The sequence below is a fragment of the Panicum hallii genome, chromosome 5, assembly GCF_002211085.1.
Source record: "Panicum hallii strain FIL2 chromosome 5, PHallii_v3.1, whole genome shotgun sequence".
NCBI lineage: Eukaryota > Viridiplantae > Streptophyta > Magnoliopsida > Poales > Poaceae > Panicum > Panicum hallii.
Genome location: NC_038046.1, coordinates 25163347 through 25169357, shown reverse-complemented (window position 1 = coordinate 25169357; position 6011 = coordinate 25163347). Strand labels below are relative to the sequence as shown.

The following is a 6011-nucleotide window of genomic DNA, read 5'->3' as shown; positions in this document are numbered from 1 at the left end:
ATATGGTAAGCGGTAAGCCTAGTAACCGATCGGCCCGAGGAGTGGACATACCCCCCACCACATGTATTTGCTTCTTTTGGTTACTTTGTTCGACGTGTAGGTATACGTGTTGCTGGGCAACCAGGAGTACGGGTTTTGTAGTCGCGCTACAGACGTACATCCTGCACTTTGGAAGTGCGTATGTCCTGCAGTCGCTTGTGGTGGATCTGATCCACGAGTCGGAATAAAAGGCAAACGGTTGCTTTGGAACGACCCTTTGGTGTTCCAAGCGTGTGTGTTAGGTTTACCCTTGCAAGGTTTTGAATCTCGATTCAGGAATCGTCCGCCTCTCACGATGTTTGAGACTGCTTACCCCCTTTACCACATGGAGTAACAAGAGCAACTTTGTGATTATCAAAGATGATGTTTGATTAAAGATTTTACCATGTTTGACTAGTTATAGATGCTTACCTAGAATGGTTAATCCACTAGAACCTGAAAGCTAAAAGTTGAAAATAAGGATCTACTCTTTGTTGCTTTTCAGCTGAAAACTCTACCTAAAACTAAAAGCCTTCATGAGTCTAGTTATGGGCTAAGGTATACCCAATTTCGGATAAGTCTTGCTGAGTATTAGTATACTCAGTCTTGCTTTTGTTGATTTAATCCAGGTAATCTCCCTGATGAGCCAGCTTTCATTACACCATGGCCCTACCCCTTGCCTGATGGTTGGTCCGTGGAGTGGGATCCGTCCCCGGCCAACACCGATTCCGCCGAATGATATCATGCCAGGGCTAGCATGATATCTGTACTAACGACATGTACAATGTTTACGTTTTTCAAACTCCACTGCTTTATCTTAAGACTTAAACCTATTTTATAATAATCTCCTCTCAGTGGGAGTTAATGATGCTTTGTATATTTTTGTAATATATTTGCCTGTGGTGTAAAATGTAATGGCATTTACATCTCTGGACTCACCTTCGTGTGAGGTACCTTGTTGGATCCTGCGTTCGGTGGTTTATCAGGACGTTACCCGACAGGCCAATAGGATTATACCATTTGAAGCACGAGGTAGCCCTCCAGAGAGGACTCGCGTACTTGAGCCGGTGTAATTCAGGTTGGTTCTGCCACACGCCCAATGATCACGACGATCGGCCCCATGGTGGGCGCCAGCTGTCGGTGTTTTTACCATCGGCCTACCTGGGGATACGCTAAGGTAGAAGATTATTTGGTGAGGGATCGCCGGATCTGGAACTTGAAGGTGAACGAAAGGGCACAAGACACAAATTTAGACAGGTTCGGGCCGCTAGAGTAGCGTAATACCCTATGTCCTGTTTTGGGGTGTTGTATATTGCGCCCTGCACTTGGGTGTTGAGTTGCCTGTAGGCTGCTCTCTGTTGGTTCTCTGCCTATCTAGGTATCCCTACCCTCCTTTATATATCCCAGGGGATGGGATTCCTAGTAGGATTATAAGGTAGGAATCCTAGTAGGATTACAAGGTATGAGTCCTAATAGGATTATAGTGGAATCCTAGTAGGAATCAGACTTCTTTTTCCTCACGGTTTGTTGATGAAGCCGACTAGCCGGAGTCAATTCCGACTAGTTTTTTGACGGTGTGAAACCCACTCCCGACTAGTTTTCTTGTCGAGACAAATAGTTGGAGTAGTCGTTGGCCAGTTGGCATTGCCAATTTGTCAAAGAGTCGTAGCTGCAGCGTGAGCCGAGTAGTCAAGGTCGTCGCTGCAGCGCGTCGATATTGTGACGCGAGCTGAAGTTGAGCAGAGTAGCCAAAATCTTCCAGCTCCTTGGGGTTGATACGCTGAAGGGTGGACTCTGCTACTCGTATTCGAGTAGTTTAGAGGGCTCTAAGCCCTTCTAGTACACGAACTGGCCTTGCGGCATAGACGTTATGGTCAAACCCAAGTGACTGCCTAAAAAGGACTCGGGGTTGTCATCTGAGTCTGAGTAGCTGTCGAAAATAGGGCCCACAACAAGCAGTGTCTCCCTCATCCTCGAGCTTAAGCAGATGATCTAAGTCCTCCTCCAAGTCGGAGAGGGACTCAAACCGTGTAGCCTCCTCAGATCAGTTTGAGTCCAATCCGACTAGTTCTGGTGCAGCACGAGTTAAAGTCGCGTCGAAAACAGACATCCTCTCAATCTCCCCGGTGAGATTAGGGAGCTGTAACTCATTGAGGTTGTCGATGAACTCGTCGAGGTTGCTGCAAAGGCCTCCGGCTTCCTGGAGTCAGCTAGGTGGCTTTGGAAGCCACCCAAGCCGTTGGCAATGCAGATCCAGGAGCCGAAAACAATTGTTGTGCCCCATCGAGCATGGTGCTGGTGAAGTTGAAAGATGCTAGCAAGTTCTCCGATGGATGCTCGATGAACACCCCTACCTGGCATGTCAGCTATCGGTGTTTTACCACCATGCCCACTGAGGGATACCCCCGAGGGGGTGAGTTTGTAGGTAGGGTGTCGCCAAGATCAGGAACTCAAAGTTGCAATGAACATAAAGTTTAGACAGGTTCGGGCCGCCGAAAGCGTAATACCCTACGTCCTGTGTGTGGTTTGTATTGCCTTAGGTGTTGATCAGTGTGATCTTGTGTGATCTTGCATGAGGCACGAGTTGTCTCTCATGGTCCTATTCGAGGAGGGTCCCTGCCCGCCCTTAAGTAGTCTGAGGGACAGGGTTACATGAAAATCCTAGCAAGATACGAGCTTAGGAGTCCTACCCGAGTACTACGTGGGTAGTTTCTTTCTATTCTGACAAGTTCTACTACTGCTCAAGCAGTTCTACTACAGCACGAGTAGTTACGACCAGTGTGTGGCGTGGGCCATGTCCCACCCCTTATCCTATGCACAGTCCTGTGGGCCCAGGTGTGACAGTTGTGTATGACTGGTTTCTCTCTGGCGACACACTTTGTTGAAAATCTAGAGAAGCTTGTGAGAATGGTGTGACCTCATGTCATCCCTCCTCAAATCATTCTCTCGGCAATCGAACCAGTCATTCAAGCACCATTTGTGCATGAGCCTATGGCCAAAAAGACTCTTCATGACTTCTCTGTCCCCTCCGCCACCAACGTGGCCACCGGACCCAACGTCGAAGTCAGGAACGTGAATTTTGAGCTCAAATCGAGTCTCATTAACATGGTGCAAGCTAGCCCATTCTATGGCAAGACGAACAAGGACGCCAATGCACATCTCTAGAAATTCCTTGAGCTGTGTGAAACCGTAGTGATACAGGGGATCGCAACTGACATCATTAAGCTCCGTCTGTTTCGTTTCTCCCTCCTGGGGAAGGCGAAACAATGGTTCTACAAGGACAAGGAAGCCGTCAACACGTGGAACAAATGTTCCGCGGAGTTCCTCGTGAAGTTCTTCCCGCTGGGCAAAACCAATGCCATGCGTGGAAAGATCTCAAGTTTCCAGCAGATAGGGATGGAGTCAATCCCTAAAGCTTGGGAGAGGCTGCAAGAATACATCCTCGCTTGTCCTCATCATGGGTTGGACGAATGGCTCATCCTCCAAAGCTTCTACAACAGGCTGACTCCTACATCAAGAGCCCATATCGACACTGCTGCTGGAGGAGCCTTCCTCGACCTCACCATCGCCAAAGCTACAACCTGGTCGAGAAGATGGTCTCCAACCAAGGGTGGAGTGAAGAACGCCTACAACCCCGAATCAAGGGCATGCACACCGTCAAGGAGATGGACATGCTTGCTGCAAAGATGGACCTCCTTCTGAAACGCTTGGACTAGAGGGCGAAATACAAGGAGCACATGAACAACTACGCTCAAGCCAAAGACGCGCCCTCCGCATGCAAAGTCTGCAGAAATGATGGACACTCGGGGAACGACTGCCCCGAGATCCAAGAAGACGCTACATTCATCATCAACAACAACAATAATGGGTACTGTCCACAAGGAGGCCAAGGCTGGAAATAGATGCACACACCATATCAAGGAGGTAATAACTACAACTCCAATTTCAATTCAAATTTCAACTCAAACAACCCTCCTTGAAAGATCTTGTGCTTGGTCAAACCAAAATCAACGAATCTTTAAATAAAAAGCTTTTGGTCAATGATAAAACTTTGGAAAGTATAAATATAAAAATTGAAACATTATCTTTGGCTCTTAAAAATCAACTAATATTGAATAAAATGATCAAAACACAACTTGTGCAAGTTGTTGCTGCTATTCCTGCGGTTGATATTGGGAAAATTCTGGGCAACCCGAGGCTCCCGTCGAAAATGTTAGCATGGTGGCTACCGGATGGGGTAATCCAGGTAACCCATCCCGGAGGCCATTCCACACTAACCATGTAGGAAGACCTACACGCCAAAGAACGAACGTGTGGGGAGGACTGACAATAGCAATACAAAGGAGATCCAGGGGTCCCAATGATTTGCTATTCGATCTACGATTGCTACTTTGATCAGGCCCTCTGTGACCTTGGGGCAAGCATAAACATTATGCCCAAGGTGATATTTGAACAACTACAACATCCTGCTCTTTCTCCTACCCTAATGTACGTGCAGCTCGCCGATTCATCTATTTGATATCCCGAAAGCATAATTGAAAATTTACTAGTGTGAGTCATGAACTCCTTCATCCTCGCCAACTTCATGGTCCTCGACATGGAGGGCATTTAGGCATACAGCTTATCCTTGAGCGACCCTTCCTAAGGGACGTTAAGGTAAGGATAGATGTCAGGACTGGAGAAATCCGTTTCCACATCGGGGTCGACAATATATTCTTTAAATTCCAATACATGAAGGAGCAACGCTTTGTGATTCATCAGGATCACGATGGGAGTGGAATTTAGGAGAACCACAGCCCGAACATAAAAATCCACCAACCGCACCAACAAGAAGAAAGAAAGTAAAGAAGGTGTGGTGGAAGGTGGAGAGTGCGTTTTCATCAACTTCTCCACGGTGGGACGCCAAGTGGTAATCACGCTGGAGAAAAGTCCTACCCGTCAAACTTAAAATCACGAGTCCTTGCCAAAGGTAAATTGGTACTTATCTCATATTTGATTTTTTGAAATTTTCTTTCACACTTCATTTGAATCTTTCCCCTTGCATATTTATTTTTTCCAAACCTTTCTTGCATGCTAGAATTTTCTAGCCATTTTATGTTTTTACAAAAGTCCTAAAAAATATTTTTGAGCATGAAAATCCTTTGAAAAATATTTTTTGAACATCTTCCGAAGCAAATCCTTGCCGAGGCACCTAGGCATGACATCATGTAGCCATTGGGGGTTTGTGGGTTGAACCTGTCAGCAGGTGGGGTCAGCAGGGGGTCGGCCGAACCCATTTGATCATTGGGCTGGCCCAGCTTTTTCAAACTGCTAGTAGCTGTTGTGGTCTGCCCATTTCCAGCCATTTCGTGCTCGTGCTCTTTAAATAGAGCACGAGAGGGAGGTGTGTTTTACTCACACTTCAACTCTCTCACTCATTCCCTCTCACACTCTTTGCTCTCAGAATTTCATTGAATTTTTGCTCAAGTTTGAATTCAAGAAACCTCTCTCTCTCATTTCTTTGCTGCAAGAATACTCCATTTGGAGAAACAACTTTCGGGTAAGAGTTTCCATTCAATTTGACTAACGTAACCTGTTTTGAGTTGTTGTTGTTCATTCTTGTTCTTCGGACTTAACTGTGAAGGGCATGGGTCGGAAGATTTCCGATGCATTGAAGAAGATGATAGGCACGAGTTTGTCCTGTTCTCGGGGTGGCTCAAGTTCTCACCAAACTCTTGAGCCTACACCGAGCCCAAGCATAATGGACTATGAAGAAGAACAAGAAGAGTAAGCTGAAGTGTAACCCGACCCGCAAGCCGAAGACATGCACTTTACCACCTTCAAACCTTATGCATGAAACAAAATAAAAATATGCAAAACTAAGAAAAGACCAAAAATATTTAGTAAGCATGTGTAGTTTTCCTTATTGAGATGATGAATAGTTGCTCTGTTAATTTCCTTCATATGCCTAGTTACAACTTAGTGCTCTACCTAGTTTTGAGTTTGTTGGCTAA

The 6011-nt window shown here is 46.1% G+C and overlaps 1 non-coding gene across 1 annotated transcript; it reads right to left on the bottom strand.

The window, feature by feature from the left end:
• Positions 1–3375: 3375 nt before the first annotated feature.
• On the bottom strand, positions 3376–3482 carry LOC112896054. Its single transcript, XR_003229344.1, has one exon. It is a non-coding gene; the product is annotated as a small nucleolar RNA R71 (small nucleolar RNA).
• Positions 3483–6011: the final 2529 nt, after the last annotated feature.